Source organism: Tyto alba, unplaced genomic scaffold (genome assembly GCF_018691265.1).
Source record: "Tyto alba isolate M040663 unplaced genomic scaffold, T.alba_DEE_v4.0 Super-Scaffold_8, whole genome shotgun sequence".
Lineage (NCBI taxonomy): Eukaryota > Metazoa > Chordata > Aves > Strigiformes > Tytonidae > Tyto > Tyto alba.
Genome location: NW_024881329.1, coordinates 2,691,170 through 2,718,370, shown reverse-complemented (window position 1 = coordinate 2,718,370; position 27,201 = coordinate 2,691,170). Strand labels below are relative to the sequence as shown.

At 38.8% G+C, this 27,201-nt stretch overlaps 1 protein-coding gene across 21 annotated transcripts in view; it reads right to left on the bottom strand.

Moving 5' to 3' along the window:
- Positions 1–27,201, bottom strand: part of BRSK2 (BR serine/threonine kinase 2) — a 317,500-nt gene that overhangs the window by 247,562 nt on the left and 42,737 nt on the right. Inside the window, exon 1 of one of the 21 annotated variants that reach the window (XM_032984947.2) lies at positions 12,078–12,812. The exons of 19 other annotated variants lie outside the window; for them this stretch is intronic. The gene's annotated coding sequence lies outside the window, so the exon portion shown is untranslated. Of the gene's footprint in view, positions 1–1,158; positions 1,223–12,077; positions 12,813–27,201 lie in introns of those variants that run through there. One more of the 21 variants, XM_032984948.2, reaches the window with a different exon arrangement.

Here is a 27,201-nt window from a genome sequence, read left to right as displayed (position 1 = left end):
CTGAGTGCTACTCCCTTTTAGCCTACTCTTTGCAGCTTGGAGCCAAAAGGAGTAATGACATGCAGCTTAAAACAGTAGCCATCAACAATGCCTGCAGTGTTCTCGGGTTAGGAACTGCAGCAATACCATGTTGCAACTGCAATCACCCCAATAACTACACTACAATAACTACTACAAGGGTATTTCTGACCTTTTTCACAATAGCATGCTCCTTAGTACAGAGCTAGCATGGGAAAACTTAATCCCAAAGATAACACATTTCACCAGTTTGTGGAAGTGTGGTAAAAACAAAAACTTGATTTCCAACCTTGCATGTGACCAACATTCCTTGCAATTTTGTCTTTATCTTCTTTTCTGAAGATACTGAAGAACTGCATCACCAGAGAGGGGGGGTGGGGAAAAAAAAAAACAAACCAAAACAAGCCAACCAACCAACCAACCAAAAAAACAAAACCAAAAACCAATGGTGGAGAGACTTTCAGTGGTAGGGCGTGTCTGAACTTACATTTGCTGTGGAGCAGTATGCATAGTATCCACAGTATAGAATTCAGCCTAAAGTCAGTTAAGCACCCAAATAGTTTGTGTAGTATCCAAATATAATGCCAGTAAGAGAAGAGTATGTTACCAAGAGAAGAATTAGCAAGACAATTAGCTCAAAAACTGTTTATCAGAAATCACATTTCTTTTCTCTAAAAAAGATTTTATCTTGTTTCTAGTGTATGCTAGTCTTTCCTCAAAGGCAACTTCCCCATTTTCTCAGGCTATATACCAAGAAAAGCCAAAAATATCACAGATTGTAATTTCAACTATTTACAGCATAGCCAATCGCATGAAAAACACATGTGTATCCTGCACATCTGCCACCATCCTGCAGGCAAAATAAAAATAAAATAAATAAATAAATAAAAAAGATCCAAGATATGCAATGAGATTTCCAGCATGTGAGTTGCAGTGATGTATTTGCAACACAGCATCACAGCTACAAGCAACCCTACAGGGGCACAAACAGATGGCTTGATATTATCCCCCAGACTTTGGATCGCCAAGTGTTAATATGGTTGTAAATCACCACTGTAAAAAAATCAGAGACTGCAAGCATGAAAGTGTGGTTTTACTCCTCTATCAAAATGTGCACAGTATATCTACATTGTTACTCACTGTATAAATATTTTCTTCTTCAAGAAGTTCTTCATCTAATGTTTTGGCTCCACAACTGGCCAGCCTCCAGTAGTCCAGAGAAGCAGTGCTTGGTTGCAGATATTAGTCAGAAATATAAGCCACACTTCAGAAGGAAGACACTGGAGTTGGATTAAAATTCTCTAAACGTTAAATGAAATAGTTCAAGATCACCTCAGCTCTCAAACTATCATGATTCCACGATATACCCTCCTATGATATATAGTAAATGAAATGCTGCTTCCCATCTACTTCTCAAAACAATGAAATCTCTTCCTAATTCCTAAAATCTTCCCTGCTTATACAACAGTCCAGGCTATAACTATCTCCAGACTCCCACCACTGCCGAACAGCACTTTGCCAGCTTGGCTTTGCCTGCTCCAACGACACTGAAGTCTGTAAAACACTGTCTGCTGAGACCAACAACTGCATATCAGATTCCAGAGAAGCTGTACCCAGGCTCAGATCTGGTATTTTGCTTCAGTTTTTCCCTAGATTAATTCAGACCACTGGATCTGAGAGGTTTTAGATAATATTTGTGTTAATTGGGGCGGGGGGGGGGGAGAAAAGGGCAGCCAGCTTTGCGTAATTATGCTTAAGTGCCCTACTAAAAGATGAACTTTATCATCTCTATCTTGTTATAAAACAGAGGATAGATTGCAAAAGAATTGATTTCAACAGGTGCTGCTGGTAATATTTCACAATTGAAAATCTGAAACTATAGAAATTAATGTTTTTCCCCCAAGTAGGTTATGGAAAGAAAATTAATATGATGAGAAGTTCTAATACATGGAACAACAAAAGAACCTAAAAAGAGAACGTAATTACAAACTGAGCAAACTTTTGAAGTGGCAAGGGGAGAGAAAACACTACCTCTACACAGCTAGAAAAATTACAATATTATTTGACAGGGAAAAATGACACCCAAATTCAGAGTTCCTGTAACTGTCGATAAAGATGTCCCAAAATATATATATATTACCTTTCCTTTTCATTGCCACTTCCTTGCCAAGAGGTATAAATGTCACCTTCACTTCCTTCTCTGTCTACACAAGGTCAGGGAGCTTTACACACTTCTTCCTGGGATGACTCCAAAACATGCCTGTTCAGCACACTGCCACACAGAGACTATTGATCCCTGCAGTTGTACTAAAGTCAAAGAGTCAGCAGAAATCCCATTGTTGTGAGAAGGCACTGTGGGCTGCTGACAGCCCTCCAGAAAAGAGGTAGTTGGTGGAGACTGCTCAACTAGAGGAACATAGGCAGGAAAAATATCTGAAAGTGTGATTGTGAAAGGGGTTTAGAGAATCATTCCTTAGGAGGTTTTGGGGACGGAATGATGCAAAACAAAAATGCCCACTATTTTGGTGATGACCAAATTCAAAGGAAAGAGATTAATAAACAATTCAGTCAACACCCAACTTGTCTCCAGGTTAGCCCAACAAAGGATGAGAATGCCTGTTTTCAGTATGCATATTGTAACAAGCTTGAAGCACGAGCCCCTCAAAAAGTGACTGCACGCCTCCAAGGAACAGAAAATGATAACACTATATGGCCAAACGATAAGATTCTCATAGCCAGTACTTAAATCTGTTTCTTAATCACTCCTTATTAGCAAATTGGTTTTCAGAGGCCTAATAACTTAGAATCAACAAGACTTAAAATACCAGCCTTGAATGAAAGATGTTGGAAGATACGCTTTTCTATTAAATCTATAAATAGACTCAAAATTTAGCCTAGTTTTAATTCTTACTGATATGCCAAATAAGACAAAGTATTCTTGCAGATAAAACAGTTTTCTTAACAACTGGCACAGACACCAAAATATTCAGTCAGTACATAGCTGCTTCATTAGCGCGTTCAGCTTAGCGGTTAGGAACAACTGCTTACCTGAATACTACCTAGGTTAGTCCTTGTCTTTTCAGAAAAGTTAATTAAATATTTAATCTAAATTAAATGCATTTATACTGTTGCGTTACAAACTCAGTGTAGAGATTAAAAGATCCCTACAGAAGAAAATACAAGAATCACTGATGTTTAGAACATTTGGGGCCTCCATAACAATACAGCACCCTGATTTTCAGTTTAGTAAAAAAAGGGAACAGGCAAAAAGTAACAGCTGTAAGTAAGGGTAAATTTAGATTAGGAAGGAAAGGGAAAAATGCAGCTTCTTCTCAATGTCACAACAAAAAGACAGCTCAAACTTGACTTATTCCTTGTGTCCTTACACGGATGACATTGTGATATTAAACAATAGCCAAGTACATCATGTTGCAATTGGAATTGGGCTTACCCAATTGCACTAAAATTCTGATTCAGAACATTCAAGATTAGATTCAGAATCCATCCTAAACTGACTACAGAAACTCTGTCAAAGTAAAACCAGAGGCTTTGACATAGCTCTACTAATAAGAGCACATGAGCAATAGTAGTTCTGTGTCAGAAAACAAACATGATGTTTTTCAGGAGCCCAGAAGAGAATGGAGCAGGCACATCTGTGCTTGCCCGAGCAGACAGGCAGGCACATACACAAAGACACAGATCTGTCCTTGTGCCAGCAGTCACAGCTCTGTCTTCCAGTGGAAGCTGCACTCACTGATGCTGATTTGCTCTGTAGATACCTTTAGAACCAGATCAACCTGTGCAAATCCACAGAACCTTACCAAAACCCAGTGGAGCAGTGCCAGTTTGCAGCAGTGGAGAATCTGAATCTCGCTGTCCCTTTGCAGCCTGTTTGACTGTAGGGTTTTACAAGGGAGGGAATTCCTTTTCTTTCAGCTTATTTAAATGACCTGCAGTTACTATGGTTACTCTTAAGGCATCTGAAATCTGTCTGCATGATGCAATTGGTGAAATGACAAGGCACAAAAATTGATGTTCCTGTGAAACAGGCTGTTCACCCAGGACAGAAAACCAAAGGTTGTAAATAGCTGATTCTGAGGATCTCATATTTAGCCCATTGCCTCCACCTCAAACACTTTCAGTACTATCAAATTAGCATTTCCACTGTAGCTCTCTTGGTGACATGGGGCACAAGTGCTTTTGTTTCAACAAAGCCCACTGTGTTAAGTTCACTCCACTGAGGCTTTAAGACAATAGAGAAATGTCATTCAAAGAGCAGGAAACAATGAGCTATTATCTCTCTCATCTATCTGGCCTATCTATCAGAGAGGGAGCAAGAAAATCTTGTTTCTTTAACAAATTATGTCATAAACTGCAAAAGAGGCTGCAAACACTCTCCCTTCTCATCCTTCTACGGCTGCATTAGCTGAGTGTTACAGACTCTTTCTCCGAGTGTTGGTGCTTGCCCATTTTCCTCTATTTGCCATATCAAAATACCACAACCAGTACTGTAACAAAAGCCATGATAAACTGTAATGAGTTAATGAATAGAATATGGGAATACAGAAGCAGCCACTCATCTCTCTCCAGCACAGCTATTTATTTGAACACCAGTGTAGAAATACTCAGTCCAATAAAACCTGTTATTTTAATAATGTAGGAAGTGTTGGTGTAATTTTTTTTTTTTTCCCCCACATGCATTTTAATTCACTAACCTGCCCCAGGCTGACTACTCAGTAACTTACCATTTCTTCTTCATCCTTAGCCTGGTACCATCTGTGACAACAAAACAAGGGAAGGGTGGAGGGAGAAGGAAATGTTTGTTAAATAATATCTGAATGATGAATTTAGATAGACGTTTTCATTATTAAAAGGAAATGAAGTGTTACTTTTCCAAACTACGAGCACACAATGCTGATTGCAATGAACACAAACTGAATGCAAAACAGAAAGACGGTCCTGCTTCTTTTATTCAGCAACTAAAAAGTAGATTGAAGATGCTCATGTTCTGCCCTGTAGCAGAAGCTGACACAATGACGCCTCCAGGAAGACAGGGCATTGCCATTTCAGACCCTAGTCCTACAGCACGGATTCCCCAGAGAGCTGGGCCACTGACTTCACAGGTCTAGGGATCAAGCCTTTTGGTGTCAGCACAGTTGCTACATACCATGGAAGAAATGCCAGCTGAAGGTTTCTGGCAGCAAGGGACACTGAAGTTCACAGTTAAAAGCTGCTCACTTGGCCTTCTAAAGCTTCCACTTTTGATATTGCTTCTCAAAAGCTGTGTCATATGTTAGCATTGCAAATAAATTTGTAAACAAAAAGGTATCCGCTGTTCCCTCAAACATAAACTAATATTTTAGAATCAAACCAAAGATCTTTGAATGGACTCTCAGAAGAGAGCAGATTCAATGTTAAGTTCCATGTAAATAAAAAAAATTCATGTCATGTCTAGGCTTCAGCAGCTGCACTCCAAATGACAGGTGATCCCTTCTGACACATCATCTCCAGTACATGTCCTTAGTTCACCCAACACCTTTGTAACCTGACACTTTCAGCTTTAACAGCTGTTTCTTGCTAAACCTACTTTAGTTATCTTCTCTAAAATTATCTACTTACATCAGCATTATTTTAGAGCTTTGTTTGTAAAAACTTCAGAAGCCTGTACTTGCAGGACTAGAGGCACCTATTCCTTTTTTACAGCACCTACATCAACAGCAGTAGCAAGGCCAAAAATCCACAGACAAAAGCCTTCTGTTCCACCAGTCTCTGTGATGCCAAGAAACATTTGTACTATTTGGTTTCATCAGGTATGTACAGCTGCATATAATGAAAAGTAAAATGCACTCCAAACCAAGCCTTTGGACTGCAGATTTGGGATGTAACAATATTCTGAACCAGGCAGCAAAGCATCAACCATATCCTTAGACACATCTCCCACACCTAGTGGTTAGCAAGGCCCCAAACCCTTTGCACGTTTAATGTAGGGATCTTCATCTCTACATACAAGGGTTACGTAATCACAGGAAGGAGGGCGAAATGCAGGGGCCCCAAACACTTCTTCAAGCTTTTACATAGCATGTTGTACTGTTAAGCAGCAGCAGGAGCATGAATACCCTGGATATACAGCAGCTGTTTGTGTTTCAGCAGGCAGAAGATGGCTGGCTAGGCCACAGAATAAGCAACAGAAATCCCTGCTTTGCCAGTCCAGACTTACCTTACAGAAAAGCAGAGGAGGAACTCTCTCCATTCCCTGTGCCCTCCAGGTTACTGCAACACGAAGACCGCACTCACCATTTCACAGACTGAGTAATTCCACTCTGGAGGGCAGCTGGACAAATGACAGTCCAGAAAGATAAAGAAATGTTCAAGGAAATCATCACAGAATTAAATCCTGTTTCTAATTAAAAATAAATAAATAAATAAAACAACTGTTAAGTCACTCCTGCACTAAGGGCCTCACTGTGATTCTCTGCGTTTGTATTTCTTCTGGCTTACGAGAGTTGAAGCCATTCTTTGGTGCAAAAATAGGAATTGTACTTCCCAAAGGACCTGACAAACCACGATCATAAACACAATAAGTATCTTTGATCACAGAAGTTTTAGCTACAGCATGCATTCTCTCATTCATTCTAGTCTATAATTTTTGCTATCCAGTCCCACAGGCTATTCCTCAAAACTGTTACGTTAGAGCATCAGAAAAATATAGGAGGGGGAGAGGGGGGAAGAGCGAAAAATTCGCATTAAAAAAATATATTCTAGACTGCCATTTCAGCACCAAGCAAATGGCAGAATTAATAGAGAGCTGATTTAGGGGAGTTATTTCCCAAGGATTAGAGTCAAGATTACCAGCTTTCCTAAGAACTATTTGGTAATTTGAGAGCTAAAGATGATACTTTTGCAACCCAGATGACCAGTATCGCCATTATGCTTTAGCTTCTGTGTTTCCTTCACAGCAGTTTTATGGCCAGGGCTCCAGGATACAACGGAAAGGCCACAGCAGCCACTGAAAAAAATGAACCCATTCGTACAAGGTGCTGGAAATTAAACGACTAATCAGCCACCACACAGAATGATTCCAAGGTGTTTACACCAGTGAACTTGAATACTGATGCTGCCAGACTGTATGTATACTGTTCTTTTATATCTCTGTATGGTTCTCAACCAAGAGTGGATAACCTATCATATCAGGTGTATTTCTGAGGAAACATTTTAAAAAACAATTGTACACCACTGGAGTCACCAGAACAGGAAAATAAAATAGTTCTGTGTTCCATTTGCTTCTTCCCTTATAATTATTTTTTTCAAATTAAAGTAGTATTTCTCCCCACAGCCTGGGTACTTTCAACTCGCATTCCACAAATCTCTACTCACATGCTGCTTATGTGCTTCTCAGATTCACTTTGTTTACTCTAGCAAAACTGTTGGAACAACCAGAAGTTAAACTCATGCAGTGACTACAAGCTTAAATTCAAGATTAGCAAAATCATTTCACTGATAGTACTTGAAAAATAAAAGACCTGACTGTTCCTGAAAATTCTCTCGTTTCCACAGAATTATGTCAGCAGAGAACATTTTAGTATTATTCTCAAAACAAGGGAGCAAAGGACACTGACCCACTAAAAGGGCAGGGCATGGATGTTAGAGAGAAACCAATCAAAATAGTCAAGATTTTAACAATAATTCCATCCCTCATTTATCTCAATTGCCCCAAAGGCCTCATCCCAAATACAATTACACTGTGAGCATTTGCTTATATTTTAATATCTCCATTAATTAACAAGTGTTTCATGAAGCTGGGCCATAACATAAAGACAGGGTATTGAGCACGTTTCAGTGCTAAAGTTCGCCCACTCTTAGATGACGTTAGAACCTAATAGGATCTGAATGTGGAACATTCTACTGCAGCAGTTCTGGAAAAACACTGCAAGTAAAGGTTCATCTCTAAGAAAGCTTTGCAGTTAACTAAAATCCCTCTGGACTAATACATATATCATAGGTATATATTAGAACAGACATATATTTACATAGTATACACAGATACCCATTAACTTACTTATAATTACAGGAGCTCCCTAATACTACACCACAGGTGCAGAAGAAATGACCATGCAACACAGCATCAAAGGCTTTATGGAAATACAATAATTACAAATGAAAACCACTTAAGATTTTATCTTTTCTTCTGAATAGAAGGGATCAAACTGTGTCCCTCCACATACACGTGTACAGGCACATACAGACACTTTTCCTTGCCTGTCGATAATAGAGATACATCTCAAGAAGGGCCCTTCAGTACCCTGACAGCTTTGACAGCCACTGTCATTACAGCTTATCAAAAAGAGGACATAGCATGATACCAGTATGTTAAAATCCTTTTCCCACTTCTGCCCTTTCCTTGACATTTCTTATCATTTGCTGTCAACACTCCTTTACATTGTAGAATTATCACTGACACACACCATTTCAGAATAAAATTTATAACAAATTAAAGACCTTGCTCTCTTCTGTCACCTATTAATTCAGAGAAGCACGAGTTCCATAAAAGCTCAAAATTCACTAAAGGTCACACCCACTGTCCAAAGAAGTCAAAACTGTATTGCCAATTAATTAAAATCGGATCAGTCTGGATGAAAGCCTGAAATTATAATAGGAAACATATTTCATTAAAAGACCACATAAGAACTTCATCACCCACTTCCAGGATTAATTTGAAAGGTCTTTATTTTAAAAGAAACTTTATGGTACAAGTAGTTTTACTAGTAAATTGGATGGTCCTTTTGAGAGTTTTTGCCTTGCATCTCATCCAGGGGTGAAGCCACAATGACAAGACACAGAGAAATCACAAGCTGGGTAGATTTGTGTTTACAGAAACCAGAAAAGTGCTAACAAGGGAAACAGCACTTTTCACAGGTTCCAAGCAAGGCTTTTCTGGTTTTAGTTTTAAGTCTGGCTTGTTCAGAATTGATCTTCTAATTCTCCCTTAATTCTACTTCCGGCCCTGACTTTTTTTGACTGAGTGTAAATGAAGACCCAGAGAGGATCCATATTTGAGGGCCCATGCACACCTTTTGTGAAAATGAACAAGCAAGCACCAACAAGCCACAAAACCTGCTTAATTTTGGGCCAGTTACTATCCTCTTGATCTCCACAGAAAACCAAGCTATGTACAAGTTGGAATAAGAACCACTGTCTGCATCATCCCACAGGCTGTTTTGACAACACCAGTTCTACCTCTTCTCCATCAGGGTTAGCTACCAACTCTTTAAAGGCCAGGCCTGAAAGCGAAGACTTGCGGACTTTTCAGGGACATATATAATACACATTAACATACCTGACCCTAGCCATCAGCCCAGAAAAGAAAGCAGCACTCAGATGCTGACAAGGAGTAGCTGGGAAAGGTGAGAGCATCTCTGGCAGCATCATCTACATCACACACCTCAACTGTACAATGATCCATGAATGTTACAAGACAGCCCTAATAAATTAGCCTGAAAGTTTGATTCTTAGTTTATGTGCTATTTTAGGAATTTTAAAACTTATTTTGAGCAATTCTTGGTCCTCTCCACTAGAAGTTTGTTTTAATAAAAATTCTGAAGAATGCTCCGACTTGTTCTATTCTCCCAAAACAATCAGTTTGGTAGTGGTTTAGCTTTGAGTTTTTTCTGTGCGTTCTTTTTTGGTTTGTTTGTTTTTTGTTTTTTTTTTCTTTCTTTTTGTTTTGTGGTTTTTAAGCAATTTTTCATTTCAGGCCAAATCATGTCCCCAAAGTGCTGTTTATTCTTCATTTCCCTTCCAAAAACCTCAGTTTACAGAGCTGTTCCAACATAGAAGTCCGACAGAGCTTTGTCTCCTCACATGAAAAACAAATCATTTAACTGAACTTGGTGCCAGTTTGGGTGGTGGTGGCCTTTCCGCATGTGAATACAGTCTCGAGAGGACCAGAACAGAAGTGGAAACCAGGATCTTGATTCTTTGTAATTACATGCAGAGTTAACTTTATGTTGATAGATTCTCGATGGCATATAAAGACATGGTAAAGCTAACACAAACTTTCATGTTTACAGATACACAGCATTCAGTGGGGTCATTGGGTCAGGATTCCCAAGACTCAACATCCTCCCATCTCTAGAACTCCTGTTCTGCATCATACACATACGGAGGGTTTCAGAGCAATGCATGCATCCAGATCAGGGAGATGCATCTCCACTGGATACTGGAGGAAAAACAAAACAAACAAACAAAAAAACAACTTTCGAGCTTTCCAGTTCCCAAAGGACTTTAACATATATTAAACACCTCCAATAAAACAGGAAACATCCTGCATAGAATGTAACTCCAGATGCCATTTCAGGTCTGACAATGTAGTCTCCTTGCTACACAGTTTGTACATCACAGTGATATTCTCAAGACAGGATGAAGCCCTCATCTCTTACCAGGAAGGTGCCCAAAATCTGCAAGACTGGGTGCTATCCTCTTCAGCAAAGGCTTTTTTTTCCACTATTTCTTGTGACTAAAAATTCAAATTGGGTTCAGTGACAATATCGTAAGTCAGAATTGTTAACATCTTTATCCAAGGCTTCTAATTTACAATGCCTTTTTTTTACACTTTGCTTACTGTGATGTAAATGGGCATTCTACTAAGAACTCTGTGGATGTGTGAAGTTGTGCACTGAAAAAAAAAAATAAAAAGGCTTGTGACAGTTATTTCAAATTCAGATTAGTATCCATGTTATTAAATTAAATTGGTCCTCTTAAACTGGCCTCAGGGATCTTTGCCCAGCTCACATGAAAGTCTCTCAGACAGGTAGAACAACCTTCAGCTCTGACATGGGGCCCATTTACTCCAGCAATAAGCAAACTAGAATGCACTGGCAGCCTAAGGCAGGAGAAACTCACTGACTTCACTATTTGCTGTAAATCTCAAATACACTTGGGCATCAAGTTCCATCAAAATTTCATCTGAGAGAGGCTTTAGTAAGAAAAAGATCTACTTTCTAGTCCACACGTGATACTAAAGCCAGTCTGGAACACAGATGCTTCAGTGAGTAACACTACCCTGGTAAAATAATTGTAGGATCTGGTCATTAAAACACTACACCAAGATGCAGAAATCTGGAGTTCAACTCACAGCTATGCCACAGACCTCCTCGGCAAGTCTGAGATGTCAGTTAATCCCTTTGTGATCAACATATTCAACGAAGTTTATTATTATTTTCTTTATATTATCCATTTGGAATAAAAACATTTATGCACTTACTGAATCTAGCAAAACAGGGCTTGAATCACATTTCAATCCCCACAGTGCCACTGTAGTATTGAGTTCCAACAGTCAGCTGGGAGAGGAAGCTGTGGCTAAAAAAATACGTCTGCAAGTGTTCTACAAAACCAGTTACAAACTGGCTGCCCTGTCATTAAGAAAGGGATATGGCTCAGGTCTGCTGAAAAATTTCCTGATACAATCCATCCCTGCAGCCAAGGGTAAATTCACACCGCCTGCACCATGTGCCCAGTGTAATTTGCTAAGTGCTGCTAAAAGAGCAGTTCTGTAAGACCTGAAGGCCTGGAGTCTGTCATGCAATACACCACTCATCAAGTTGCAGGACAACAAACCAGTAAGCAGTAAGAAAAGCACATAATTTCAACCAGCCACCCAAAAAGCATTGTTTCTTCCCTGGCATATCACAGTGCAGAAGATTACAGCATGAGAAGACAGTAATTCTCCAAAACCACCATAAAGGCAAAACAAAGAGAATCCTAATGCTTTGATTCTGCATGAGCTGGGTTCCAACAAGAACTGTATTAATGAAATGCCTTTGATATTCACACAGACAATTTCCACAGGGACAGCTCTTTGCCAGGGATGTTAAGCAGCTGGCTGATTGCAGAACAAGTAGGACCATAAGAAAAAGAAGTGAAGAAGTCAGGCTTCCTCTGGGTTTGTGTGCCAGTTGGTTTCCAAACAGGTGCAAACCTGAACTTAGGACTTCCTTTAAGTTACAATTATCACAACAGAGCTTTTGCACTTGTAGTTTCAAGTGCTTAGGTAAAGGTTATACCTGCGACGCTGTTTTCTCATCAGGGCACTAAGGGCACCCCCTCTCCTGCACTGTGCAAAATGTTACCTTTCCTGTCAAACTTGGATTGAACTGGCCAACGGGTCCACAGCTGAAAAGGGAAAAAAGATGGAAGACAACCAAGGATGACAAAATTGTTTATGATCACATATACCTTGATTCCTCAGGAAGCTAGGTTTAAAATGCCACAAAGCAAGCTTGTAGCATTTTTAGCCCAGTAATCTTAACCCTTTTCATAAAGCCTCCAAGGTTCCCAAAGATGGTTCAATAAATCAAGAGACGTATACAAGTAAAAATGGAAGATGAACAGGGAGAGATGATGGGAAAGGAGACACTTCTACATACGCACAGAATTAGTGCTCTGTACTATTTCTGCCTCAGTGCGTTAACCTTTCTCTCTCTGCCCTCCACTTCCTTTTAGTTACTCACCATGAAATAAGTCTTTTAATTGCTATGTAACTAAAGCCATCTTTCTGGCAGATTGACTGAGAAGGCCAAGCTGGTGTCTAGGGACTACAGGCCCTTTGGTGACAGTTTTAATTCTGGTCAGAGTAGAGAAGTCAATAAATCATTCTCGCAGAAGTTGTTACTGACCCTAAGCAAGCCCTGGGAGGAGAGAAGCAATCTCTATTCATTAGGAAATAAAGACTTGGTGGGTTTTTGTTGTTGTGTTTTGTTTTTTCTTTTGGTTTTGTTTTTTTGTTGTTTTTTTTTTTGTTTTGTTTTGGGTTTTTTTTTGTTTGTTTGTTTGTTTGGTTTTTTTTTTTTAAGTTTCAGATACAGAACAAAGTAGTAAAAGAAAAAAGGAAAGAGAAAAAAAAAAAAAAGAGGTAAGAAAGGCAGGAAATGCAAAGCCCAGCCTTCAATGGCCTTCAGTGACCAAGTGGAGAAAAGTGGAGAACATTTATTAAGTTCTGTTGTTTGTCAGACCTAGTACTGCCTCACCTGGAACAGAGCTGTACTGCCAGTATTTCAGGATACTGACCCAAACCTCAAGAAGGCGATAACGTACCACCAGCCTTCTCACATCATACTCCTGTGTTTTGTTTTTTCTTGACAACACATGAGTTTCCATTGGTCAAATTAAATTTTTCTTTTGCCAGATTTAGATAATTTTTTCTTTATAGAGTCTGAAATTATTTTTAGGCAATTAGCTTTGTCATTATTATTTTAATGGAAATGTGCTAATTAATACTAAGTAAGGCACCATCTTAGAGAATGCAAATAAATACTAGTTCATGACATGATTCTCCCCTCTAATTGTCTTTGTGGTCTTTGGTGACAGTGGCTGTTACACCTCCAGCCTGCTTTGTATCCACATTTATACTGTGGAACTTCACCAGCCTCTGTGAGACTGTACTTTTAACTGATAGAACATGTAAGTTTCCAACTTCATTTTCTATTTTTTAATAAGGTTTTAAAGTGATGCTTTCCATCAAAACAGGAAATTTATTTGGAATCCTCAAGATGTCAGAAAAGCAGAAAATGAAGGATTAATGACCACACAGTTTTAATCAAACAGTGAAGGGAATTTAACCCTGTTCTTTGAACACAATAGGTTAACACTTCTCTTTTTTGCATTCAGGAGGCTGAAAATGTGCACCACAATATGAGCATGTGTTTCATACACACATGCTACACAAATCTGAAGTTAATGGTCTTCAGGTGAAAACAAGTAATCACTAGATTGAAAACTCAACACATTTCATGACAGTGCTATTTGACAGGCAGCAGCTAGCAACAGCCTTCTATAGGCAATTCTGCCTTACTGGGCATCCACAGTGTACCTGTATAAAATGCTACAGGACAGCACATCTCCACAATTCAATTTCAGGTATCCTAGTTTTTGCAGTGTGGATAAAACACACTTTTCATCAACTGATTGGGTAGTACAAGTTTCCAATGCCAAGCAAAGTATTCTCAAGGTGCTATCATCTTAGTATCATAATGACAAGACTCCTTCAGAAACACCAGGAAGTAGATAAGCAACATTTTGTCACACGTATAAAAACTAATGTGTTCTGACATTGTTTCATACTCGCACAGCATTTATTTTAGAGGGTTGTCTCTAACCTTCCCTTCAACCAACGTGAATTTTAGCACTGGCTTCACTGGAAACAGGAATAAGCCCTTTATGAACAAAGATCCAAAATGACCTTTGTATGATGTAAGAGGAAAAACTGAAGTGAGGAGGATTCTCAGCACGTGAGATTTATCTACAAAGGACAAACACAGTAGCTAACAGCAATTGCTGCTGTAATCCTACGTTGCTTTACTTGATAAAAAGATTACTTTTCCACTGCACTTGGCATATTTAAAAAAATTACAATGGTGTGTCCAAGTCACAGCAGAGGTAAAGAAAACAAACCCAGCACATACATGGTTTATTATCGCTTCACTTCATCATCGACTAGAACACAAGAAAATCAATAAGAATCCTATACTAACACATCCACTATAATAAAATATATGGCTTACACATATCAAATCCTAACAAGTGTGCTTGCATGCTCAGTGGAGAAAATCACTTCATAAAACAATCCCAGGAGAGAGCTAAAAAACAAAAAGGTGTCTAAAGGAGGGACAAAACTGAATGATGTATCCAGAGGATAAAGATATAACAATAAGAACTCTTCATCAATATACCGGACTTGACAGGACAATGTTCTTATCCATTATTCTTAGTTAAAGTCACACCTCCAACGAGCCATATGCATTTTTGCCTATGCTGGAATCAGTGGACTGAACTGATTGGTGTCTATTTACATCTCCCTAATGCATTCAATTCCTTACAGAAACAACTCACGTTAAACAGAAATGACTACCTGTTTGGGTCTTGATTGTCTCCTCTGCAAGCAGAGGGATTGCACTGCATCACAGTTTCTGCTTCAAGAGTGGCCTTGGGAAATGCAGCTCCCTGGAGTTGGAAATTTTTCATAAAACCTCCATCTAGTTTTAAAGTCCTGCTAGACTCCCATCATTCACATAAGACATGCAAACAAATCAGATCCTCTTACACAATTCAGGTTAAGAAAATACATGGAATAAAACCTAGAGTTTGCCACCAAGGTTTTCAGTTACTCTGATTTGCCACACTAGCAATAATTTGCTCATTGCCCTGTATAACATAAATTTAAACTCACCTGAAGGAGTTTCTCTGTTATTTGAAGGTAGATTTTTGACAGTGTTTTTTCATGTTAAAGCCTAGTGTTCTGGCCCAGGAACTGTCTAAAGTGGTTATCTATAATCTCCTCCAGATTTAGCTTCTACTGACCTTCAGTAAGCAAGCCAAAATATTAAAAAATAACTGCTTTGATTTGAAAAAAATCACATTACCCCATGAAAGTTCAAAACCAATCCCTGTAATTACTATTACTGACCAGGAGAGAGTAGACAAGATATATTTTGTTTGAGGTTTAAAAATTTGTTATATTGTCTCTCTTTCATTCTTCAGTTCATCTGTTTGGAAATTTCAGCAATTTTTTCTCTGTAGCCAACTACACCATCTTCTTTGATAGTATGTATCCTCTTCTAGACATCAGAAAAATCTTTCAGTAAAACATACTACCAGAATAACTGAGACGTAAGACATGCCAGCGAGAAAGACATAATGATGATAAACAAAGAAGAAAGAATAGGCCTGAGAATTGCCTTGGTATTGTGACTTACATACCTTTCTAAAAGATCTAGCTTATACTATAAAAAAAAAAAAAAAAAAAGTTCTGCTGTTAAATTGCCCTTTACTTATCACTTTCTTTTCCTAAATGGTTAAAACGCAAATTCAAAGATGAGAGTGCCTCTTGAATGTTCACCTATTCCTATTTCCTTGATCTTGGCTACTGCCTATTACTCCAGATTGCTTTTACAACATCCTTTTATTGAGGTTTCTTTTCACTGCTGTGCTATAAGGCCAGAGAGACTTCTCAAATCAATTCTCAGTGCACCTGAATCAATTTCTGAAGCTCACCATGTCAAGGGAGCAACCTTTTTGATACTAGAGCTGGTCATATGAGTGTCTAATACATTGCATTAAATTTCTTCTGTAATTCACTGTCAGGCTTTAAACCTAGTGCAGACAGTAGATATAACATATGCTTGTAAAAACAGAGTAAGGTATAAACTTGCATTACAGGTATTAAAGCACACATTTGACACAACAGTTCCCTTCTATTGTGAAAACAACAATGGGATAGTCCCAATTTCTCAGCAAGATCCTGACATTTGGGCATAACACCTCACAAAGCACAAGCCTATGAATTAGTTTTACATCACAGAAATAGGACTTGAACCTTTGACAATGGCATTTAAAGATAAAGAACGAAACCCACCAGTTTCTTGGATTCAGGGGAAGACTCCGAAGTCCAGAGGATTAACTAGTGTACCCAGGAAGACGACCTTGTTTCTGACACTTAAAAAGAGGGAATGACATATAATTTATTAACAAAAATAGTCTAGAGAAACTCAAAGTCCTCTGTCTCTGTGAGGATCTCGCAGGATCTCTACTGGGCATATTCACACCTCATTCAGGAACTCTGCTTGCCAAGGAGCAAGCCAGCAGAGGCTGTTAGTCCCACTCTCACAATTCGCATCTCTCCAGTAAGAGCAATGATGATTTAGTTTCCTCCCCAAAAATGCTTTCTGAGTGTCTACTCTGCGGATGCTTGCTCCTGAACATGCTTTTATTCATGCTTTACTTCTCTCAACAGAGGTAATATTTTTTGCCGTATTTACTATAACACTCTCAATGGATCAGAAAATGCATCATTTGCCTCCTTCCTAGAGCACTTATTTGTAAGACCCAGAAGTCCTTTCCCACTTACCACCACCACAAAAGTGTCATTCTTATATCCAATTAAGAAAGAAGGTACTCCAAACTCATGAACAGAAACTTTAATTACAGAGCAGCTTTGAAATATCTCTCCACTCTACACAGATTTAATCTTCTTAAATGTGCTTCTCACTGATAATTTCATGTGGACAAACCAGCATCTTTTTATCACTGTCATGTTATTTGCAAAGTAAGTTGAGGGTCCATAAACATCACAAATGACTCCTGGTTTGTTCTCAAATTTTGGATACTGTTCCTAAGTTACATGCCTCAAAACGGTACTTAATTAAAAACACTTTGGAACAGAACAGAAAAAGACTTTGGGACAGTAGAAAAAGCAAGGTGTTGCATTTACCTATTTCTATTGTTCGCAGTTTCGTTTAGTGCAAGTACAGTGGTTCTTCCTTTTCAAGAGCTCCAAATTCTCTTTCTCCACTAACAAATAAACAAGGAGTTCCCAAATCTTAAGTTTTCTTTCAGCTTTTTATGTGACAGGAATGTGGTTAGTTATACACCTGGATTTTGTTTATGTGTGTGCATTTAAATACACACATATGTACACATACTTATGCCCTTATCTACACAAAAGAGAGAAATAGGGAAAGAGGCACATGACTAAAGACCTCTTATTTCCTCCTTACACATTTCTAGTACCAGGCTTAAACGCAATGAAAACTGAGCTTCTAAAAAATGGCTGGGTTGAACACCAGTGTAAAGTTGGTGCCAGCGTAACAGAGCAGACCCAGAAAAGAACTGTGACCAGAAGGGAACCATTTTCTCCCCACTCCCCAACCCAAAAAAGCTTTTGCTTCTTGTTAGAGGTGACACTGAAATCCCCTGTTACCTTTGGGTGAGTTCTCCCCTTCTTTTTCAAAAGGTGCTGTTAATGGCCGGTCAGTCTGACCAAAGGATTCTGCTTTGGGATAGAAACAAGAGGAACCTTTTCTGGTTCTACTTATTCAATAGCTCAGCTGAAGTCACATCATGGTGTTTTTTAATCCCATCACAGGACAATACCAAACCAGAGACTTGGACAAGCTTTGCAGATAAAACTCCCGTGCTGTATGAAATGTGTCTTAAAATACATCTTTAAATCCATTTTCAACCAATGCCCCATTTTAATGGTAAGAGAGACTAGATCACTCTGCCTCAAACACAGCAAAGCACAAAAGCCTGCTTCTAGTTAAATATAAGGGTACACCTAAGGGTGCATCATTACATACCCACTGTTGAACATGATCACTACTTCCTAACATTCACATTTCCATTAAGAGACATATCACTAAACAGTCTCTGCTCCTCACTTAAAAATTCTCACAGTTTTTAGGCAGCTAGAGAGGCTATATATTATAATTTAGCTGTCCACAGTTCTTGTAATGTTTATTTTCATACTTCCTTTTACAGAAAAGTAACATTATTACCTCCTGCTAAGCTTCACACTTCACTTGGCTCTCAGGAGATTAAGTCCCTTGAAGTAGGCTTAAACGCACAGTAGAACTTGTGATTCTCTCCATACAGGAGAGTAGTTACACTGGTTTTGTCAAATGCCTCCCTAACACCCTAAGGTTGTTTTCTAAGTTGGAGTGGGGAGGCAATCAATCACTGAAGTGTAAACGAATGCCTTCTTCCTCTTAAGGCTGCTTATACTGACACCAGTCACTGGCTATAGCTTTCTCTACTCTCTGTGTTGGTAAACCCCAAACCCAAACAGGGCGAGAGGATAACTGCAGTGAAAGTGCAGATAATGGAGGATACTACACTGGAGCTGAGAGAGTTTGACAGCCCATGCAGGCAGGGAAAGAAATTAAGAGGACACTCCTGGCCAGAAGTGACACGGATACAGTAAAGAACAAAAGCATCCATTTCTTCCCCCTTTAACCTACCAAGCAACTACTCAGCAAAGCAGGCAGCCACATTACAATCTTTTTATTTGTTAGCAACATAAGTCTTTGAACAAATCTTATGGCAAACTCTGGTTAACATGAAAGAGCTTAGTTTCAGGAACAGTTTTAGCTCCCCCACCGCCACCCTGCTCCTTCTATTTTTGCATTAAAAAAAAAGAAGGGATGATGCATAAAGGAATATGTCCAGAAAAGTACATGGAGTGCTGTTGGCTCAGCCATCCAATGGTCTGTGTCACAATACCACAAATGCAGGGAGACAGAAACTGCGGGAAAAACAGTTGCTAAGAAAGTGACTTGATGAAGGAGAGTCCTGTTTCTCACTCCAGGCATGCTGCACTAATTCCATTTCACAGATTCTGGCTGGCTTAACCTCAGAACTCCTAACTTCCTTCCAAGCTATACCACATCCACTGAATCTCTCCGTCTCCATACTTACAAAGACACTAGGATTTTAACTCATGAAGTCGCTCAAACATTTCTGCAGGCACTGAGATGTCAGACAGTGTCATTGTGTACACAGGATTGCAGTTATATTAATTTAGAAAAACAGGAGATTACAGTACTCTTAAAAAAAATAGGTTAGAGAGTTCTCAAAACACTTGAGAGTTCTCAAAACACTTCCTAGGATGAAATCCTGTAACTTTTATTCATGTTCAATATTCATTATGCACAAACTCCTGAAGAATTCATGCTTAAGCACCACACACCCCAAGGATCCCAGAATCAGGCCCAGGAGAATATGCAAAGGCAGCAACTTCCTTTTTTCACACTCAATTTCAGTCTCAGGTGTTTTTAAAGAAGCAACCACAGCATGGACAGAGATCTTGTATGCAAAAAAAAAAAGTATACAGAGAGGTAAAAATACGCAATCCTAATAACAGTGACTGAAGATCTACAAAATTATTTCTGAACATTTTAGCAAGCAAACTTACAATTCAAAGCAACGTAGGCATAACAGAATTTCACTGAAGGCCAGCCCCATGGCGCATTTCTTGCTGCGGTCTTGTAAATACACAGAAATCCAGTAACCTGAGCGGGGCTCTGGACATAGCAGAGTCCTCCCACAACCAAAAGGGACCATAAAATTCAGGACTAATTTTAGGAGAAGTTGCATACATCAAAGCAGGGGATATGGGGGAGATGATTGAAAATACACACCACAAAACTTAACTTTCCTTTATACAAGTGCATTATACCTATAGTACCATAAATATGCTTTGTGTTTTACAAAAAAAAGTTCTAATTCCCCTGTCTCTAGGAGCTTATGTTCCAGGCTCAATAAGGTGCTAATAATTCTTAGAAACTTTTCATTTACTATAGCTATTTTAAGAAGTAAAGAAGCCTTAGGAAGCAAGACTACAGAGCACTCCAATGATTCAAAATGTAATACCGCTTCAAGGCTTCTTGGCATAGCTGAACACACCTATATTCCAGTAAAAATAAAAGTTAGCACTTCGAGTGCCTAAAAGCTCTTTAAAAATTCAGTGCTGCATATGCAATAGGCATTTCAGTTGTCACCCACAACAGAAATGTTATTGTGTACGCAACAGTACCTGACAGATATTTAATAGCATATGACATTATATAACCATTTGCCTTGGTTTGTTTGTTTAGTTTTAAGGATAGCTTTGACAGAAATTTGGTCACAAATACAAAACCAAAACTAAGGGTTTTGAACAAAAATCCACTGAAGGCTTTTGTCCACTGACACTCATAAAACAGTGGGCTTTCAAGGTGAAACAATGCACCAAAACCTGCCAAATACAAAGTAATTTAAAAGAGGGAAAGGAAGAAGGAAAAGCAGGTGGGCATTGAGGAGAATCTGAAACTCAGACACTGAGCTAGGGGAGACATTTGTGTGCCACGTGGCTTATATCTACAGGAGACAGCCAACCACAGCCACCAGATACAGCTCTCCAATGTTACTACTGCTAGTAGTAACAACTGTATTTATTCTTGCAGTCCTCAAAGTTAACTAAAAAAAAATGTTACAGTGTCTGCTTTACAGTGCTAGGCACTCTGCAAGTACAGAAATGGAGCTGCGACCTCTCCCAAAGCCTAACAGGAGAAGACAGTAAGTGCAACAGAGGAAAGGCTGAAGATACACACAAGGAGCACGGCAAGGGCTTGTAACCATCTGGACAGTTTGAGAATGCATGTGTGTGTGTGGGGGGGGTGTTTACTTCAAAGAGGACATCTAACCACAAAGCTAAGGGAAGGGAGGAGCCTGGAATAAGGTGATAGAATGTAAGGAGGGTAAAAACAGACTGGATTGAGGAAGAGAAATTGAGGAAAGTTCTGAGCACAGCGCGGGTGAGCACAGGGCAGCAAATGCCTGGGCCAGAAGCGCGGCCGCTCGCCGCAGGGCCTGCAGCCTTCGCCGTGTGGCTTCTGCAGCTGGTGGCACCAGTACCAGCTGGTGGCTCGACGGGTGCTCCCTCGAGTTGTTCCCCCAGGCCACAAAGCCAGGTTGGGAGGGGAGCAGGCACAACCACGGCCCTAGTGCTGCCCACACAGCCATGTCCTGGGGCTGCGAGTCCCACGGGGAGACTGGAGCCACAGTCCAGTTGAGCCTGTGTTGGACTCTGCCCAAAGTCTTTCATCTGGTTCCAGTCACTCCATTCCCAAAAGAGATATTGGCACAACTTGAAGGATATCAATTATGGAAAATAATACCTGCTTGGAAGGACTATTCTGCAAATATTTAAAATTAAACAAAAAAAAAAGATTGGCTATTCACAGCTTGTCTGATAGTGAATGAAGAAAGAAATGATAAAAACATTAGAAATATAGGAAAACATATGCATCAATGATAGAAAGGAATTATTTACTGTTGTAAATGCCAGTATAAATGAAAGGTAAGGTAAGGAAAAAAAAATTAAGAAAATGGTAAAGCAGGCAACTGCAACATCTAGGAAAGAATCAGGAACTGCAGAACTGTCTCCAAGGGCAAATAACAACATTTCAATATTTAAAATTTTTAAAATTCTTAAAAACAAGTGTAGGCCAAAAAAATGTTTAAATAAACAAAAGAAATGTCTCAAATAGTGTACAATACAAAACAATTCTCCAATGACAGAGTGCTGCCTGAATAACCTAAAGGTAGCTTCCCTTACACCTATTTGCTGATTACAATTTGATTGAAAATAAGACCATTGCAGACTAGACAATTGCTACTGAACACCAGTATTTGCTAAAACCTTACGTTAATCCCTCTTCAAAATAAAGCTGTTGAATACCTCTGAGCTTCAAAACATCTATACACAGTAAACTGGAGCACTCAAAAATTAAAATACACTTACACTTCATATTTCAAAGTTTAGAACACAACTCTTGAAGAAGGAAAAATGGTACTATTACTACTACTACTATTATATTGCTTCAAGGATTCTAAATTTGATGCTTCTCACATAACAAACACACTGGAAGTTTATAATGTTCCTTTAAATGGGCAGATTTACAAAAAGAATTCATGGTATAGACCCTGTAACTTCAACATCATTATCTATTTCTTTTATAGCATAGCTTGATTAAATATGTGGAAGATTAAAAAAGAAAGAAAATTAAATCAAGCTCCATAGTATAAAGGTTGCTACTAGGGAATTTTTTTCCTAGGATAATGAGATCAAACCATTAAAGCTCCACTGCTTGCAACTTACAAGTAATTTTCTTGCTTTATGGGGTATTGTCCTTCATTCATACACACGCTCCATTATGCATTATAGATAATGTATATAGGAGACTAAATGGAAGAAATTGCAATAAGCATTTCACACAAGATAATGGAATGGATATGTGATATAAGGGAGACTCAGCATGGATGAAGAAATCCGCTTATCAGCCCCTCCACAGTATTCCAGCTATTTATGTAAAGTTTAAGCATTGTTATCTGGAGAAGGGGGAAAGCAGAGGGGATTCACAGAGGAACAAGGTTGTTCATCTCCTTCAATAAGCCTGTGTGATAAACCATTGCTCACATTCCCCGCACCCGTAACTTCCAAAGATTTACCTTCACTGAGACTCTGGGCTCACTTTTGAAGTTTTACTAACAGTAGGAATGATGTGGTCGATGCCATTACTACCTAATATTGTAAAGCTGCAGGGAACCACAGTGTTAAATTTTTAAAGGATACATTTACAGGGAGGCAAAGATATTTTACCATTACAAAATCCACAATCCTCCTAGAGTTCTCTTTCCTGTCAGCTGCCCATAACTCCAAATCCAAGTTCTGCTGAGTAATAAATAAGGAAACCTCCTCTCTGGAACAATACATATTATTCAGCTTTCCTCATCATGGGAGAGGTTTAATCCAAACGAATCCATTTTGGATCTCCAGTCCTTCCAACTGAATTTAATAAGATCTGGATCAGGCTTCTGGAATTTAACCTAATCTCACAGGTTTAGCTAAAACTAGAATCACTAAAATTTAAAGACTGAATCTGCCTTTGTGTGTGAGTTATTACTCAAGGGATGTTTTCCTGGCAAATTAGGATTCTGGACTGGGTCTCTCTTCCATCAGATATTCATTGCCACTATAATTCCTAATTCTTCAGTCAGCAAATGTCAAAGAGGTCTTCAGTACTGAAACATCTTGTTGGGATGAAGGGAATCCACAAGTGAAGGACAGAACCCTAAAGCTCTGTTTTACCTGATGAGACAACTTCACCAGCAGACAGCATGACATACAGATGTTCCCCCTTTTCACTACACTTCTCTCAGTAACGTCCTGGTCACAAACTCCATAAGAAAAAAAACTTTCAAAGCAATGGCAAAATGTGGCACGGAAAACTGATTTAGCATATTGCTCTCAAAAGGGCTTCTTAACTTAGAGAAGAGCGTTTCCTCAACATTGACAGCCAGCATACCTGGTTTATGACCTTCACAGCCACTCTGACACACATGTCAAACAGCACGTTACCTTTTTATGTCATCCAGTGTCTAAACCACAGATCTATCTTCTATGTAGAACTTCCTCTTACCTTCACTGAGGAGTTCTACTACTGATACCAACAGCACTAGTTTACAAGCCTCTTTAATCACTTGTTGCTCTCCACAGTTCTTTTTATAAATGTTGTCAAGTACAGACAAGTTTAAGAATATTACTTATGTCAACAGTGTCTCCCGTCTTCTCCATGCTTAGGCTTTCAATTGGAATACATTAACACAGTACACCTCAATAATAAAAAAAATAATTAAGAAGGTAGGCATTGTCAACAATATAACACATATCTGTTACTAACTACTGAACCCTCCAAACCCCATGCCACTTTAAAATCTTCTGTTACGTGAAGAATTCAAAAGGACTATAAAGGTTATAGCACATAGTGGAAGAAATGATCTCCAGAACAAATAGCTCCTTCACTAAAAAATAAAAAAAATAAACAATAAATTTAAAAAAAAAAAAAAATCAACCCTTCCATTGGTTTCTTGATTGTTGTTGTGGAGTGTGGTGGCATTCAGGACCCTCAGGTAGGTAGACTGAATTCACATACATGGTGACAACCATGAGTAACATTCAGAAAAAAACAAAAACTCTCAGAAGATGATTCCAGCTTCAAATTATGTATATGTCCATTTATAAACACTGACACAAATGCAGTGAAAGAAGGATGCATAGAGGCAAAAAACAGGTATGCATATAATCAAAATTTAAGAAGAGTTACGTAGAACAAATGAAAAACCTTGAAAAATTCAATGATAATATCATACACTGTCACATACTCCTTTTGAAACAAAGAGATGCTGTATTTAATGAAACTAAATCTTTGTTTTTAAAAGAAATTGCCTTAAAATTTCATTCTCCGTGATTCTGAGTGTCCCTATATCACAGTCTCTTGGCTTCACGGTCAGAAATCTTAAACAGAGGTAGTTAAACAAAAGAGAAACTGCAACTGATAGGACCTTTTTCATTTTCTAGCATCCATGCAAGACTTCCCTTCTTGGAAAGCCACATCCCTTCTGGTGGCAGCAAACAAACAATTAGAAGTAGGTTAACTAAATCGCAAGGGATTCTTTTGCTTTCTACCTAATTTGTCAGTGTGGGGTTTTTTTTTGTTTGTTTGTCTTTGTTTGTTTGTTTGTTTTTTAAAATTTAATCTTAAATATATGTGCAATTAGAATTACAATCAATGATAGCCAAGACTTTCAAAAATAGGTGCATATATTTACTTTCCTTAACTGTAATTTATCTGGAATTTGGGTCCCAACTTACCTAATCATCCAAGGACACGATCTTCAAAAGCACTGCAGCCCTTTACACAGTGTCCCCTTTCAAAATCTCCACCTTTCAGAAGATTCTGGTTTTAAAATGGTTTTGTCACAGATCCACTGAGCGGCAAACTCCAACACTTGTGTGTACCCCAAAGCAGCACTGGAGCTTTATTTTAAATAGTTGGAGATAATGGCCTGTAAATATCAAGCCTAGAGCAAGGTCACAGTCTTGCATATACATGCTTCATCAATTTACAAACTGAAGACAACTCCTCTTTTCCCATCCCCTTCTAAACACAGTACAAAGCTACTTGTATTTCCTCTTACAGCAAGGCAATCAAAACACTGGTCTGGTGGAAATAAGGAAGATCAATTAGCATGACCAGATGCCTTTCAGGTTTTCCTACGTGCCCCTGCATTTCTGAGCCGAGAGGCAATGCTATTCTGACTCACGCGCTGAGTTGGAGGTGAAGCAACAGTTACAACACAGAGGAGGCAAGCCAACAGCAGAACCTGAAAGCCAAAATGCAACTCGGTTTGTGTCAGAAGAATGGCATAAGCAGCCTTAGATCTTTATGTTGTGACGTAAAAGGAAACCTCATGAACAAAAACATCACAAGCAAGATGATGCAGGTTGGGCATCTCCCCTGACGCCAGTTAAAATCAAACGAACAGCAAGTATTGTTTTAATCACACCATTGCTCCAGTATTTCAGAAACAAGCAGGATTGCATCAAATAAAGAGACTCTGTCAAGTAACCCCATGGACACATGGATCTTTTTATCTCTAAGGATGCCAGATTTGGGTGGAAATTATTTGTTTATTTGTTTTGACTTGAATGCAGTTTATTGAAAGTTACTGCACAATTTTACTGCACAGTTTTGAGCCCTGAGACTGAATCAATCTGAATGTCCTGCTAATATATAAACTTCAAACAGAAGGCTTCCGAGGAGATCCAAGGGGATTGCAACTCAGCATGAAGATGACTACCACAAGATCTCCTATTTTTTGTAATAGTTTCAGCACAAATTACCATGTTTGGCTCCTCCAAAATTATCTGTAAATTCAACACACATACAATTATCCATAGCATGGCTTGGGTCTGTAGGAACAGAGTGGAGACTACCTGCACACAAAAACTTACCCCTCCTTTCCATCCTTACTTTCCTCTACAAGTTAAAGGGAAACTACTCTGACTTTAGTGTGTGAAATCACACCATTCACAGTATTACCCTAACACGTATGCAAAGAGAAAAAAAGACCTGATCAGTGATACCAGGGGGCTGGGGGGTAGGGAGTTGGCGGGTGGGATAGAATACTACAAACAGACTGAGAATTTCTGATGCTGCTCCAGAACTGTGAACAGGCCAACTTCTATCACAACAAAAAGAAATCATGTCCTACAGATTTGCATCTCACAGGAAACTGCTCCCTTGTCAAACAAACTTCGTGCAGTGCTACTGCACAACACTAGCAAGAATGATCTAATTTCTGAAGAAAGATCCCTCTTATCTGACATGGCCTCAAAGGCCACCAAAAAGAGTAAATCCAGGACCAAAATTTCTGCTTCCGCACCAGTTGGATCACAACTGATGACTTACACTTCTATGTCTGTACCAACTTCTTGTTTTAACTTCCGTTCACTTTAATTTTGCCTTTTCTCAAATATTTTCTCTCTCAGTCTTTGGTTCTCTCTTCAATATAGTAAAAAGCAAACCAGAACACCCTATTAGCATGGTATTAATAATTCCAAATATCTCATTAAAACCCCTCCATACTTTACAAAAGAAAGTATTTACCAGGCCTTTCAAAGACTGAATAACACAGGGTGTTAAACCATCTGTGAAAGTTGTGAGGATTTATTCACTAGCATAGCAAGAAAACAAGACAACATGGATTGACAAGCCTTTGTGTCTCTACATATTCTGAGATTTCTGAAACAAATAATTTGGTTTCCCAACACCAGGTACTAAAAGAATCGATATGACATATTTTGTTCAAGGCATCTCACCTTACTTATTACTTACTAAAAAAAAAAAAAAATAAGAAAAACATACTGCTACTAAACATGACTGAATTGAAAACAGAAGTTGTCTTTGTTGCTTGAAGGAAAGGGGGTAGAAGCACGAAAACCCCCAAACTATTCCAGAATGTTACTTACAA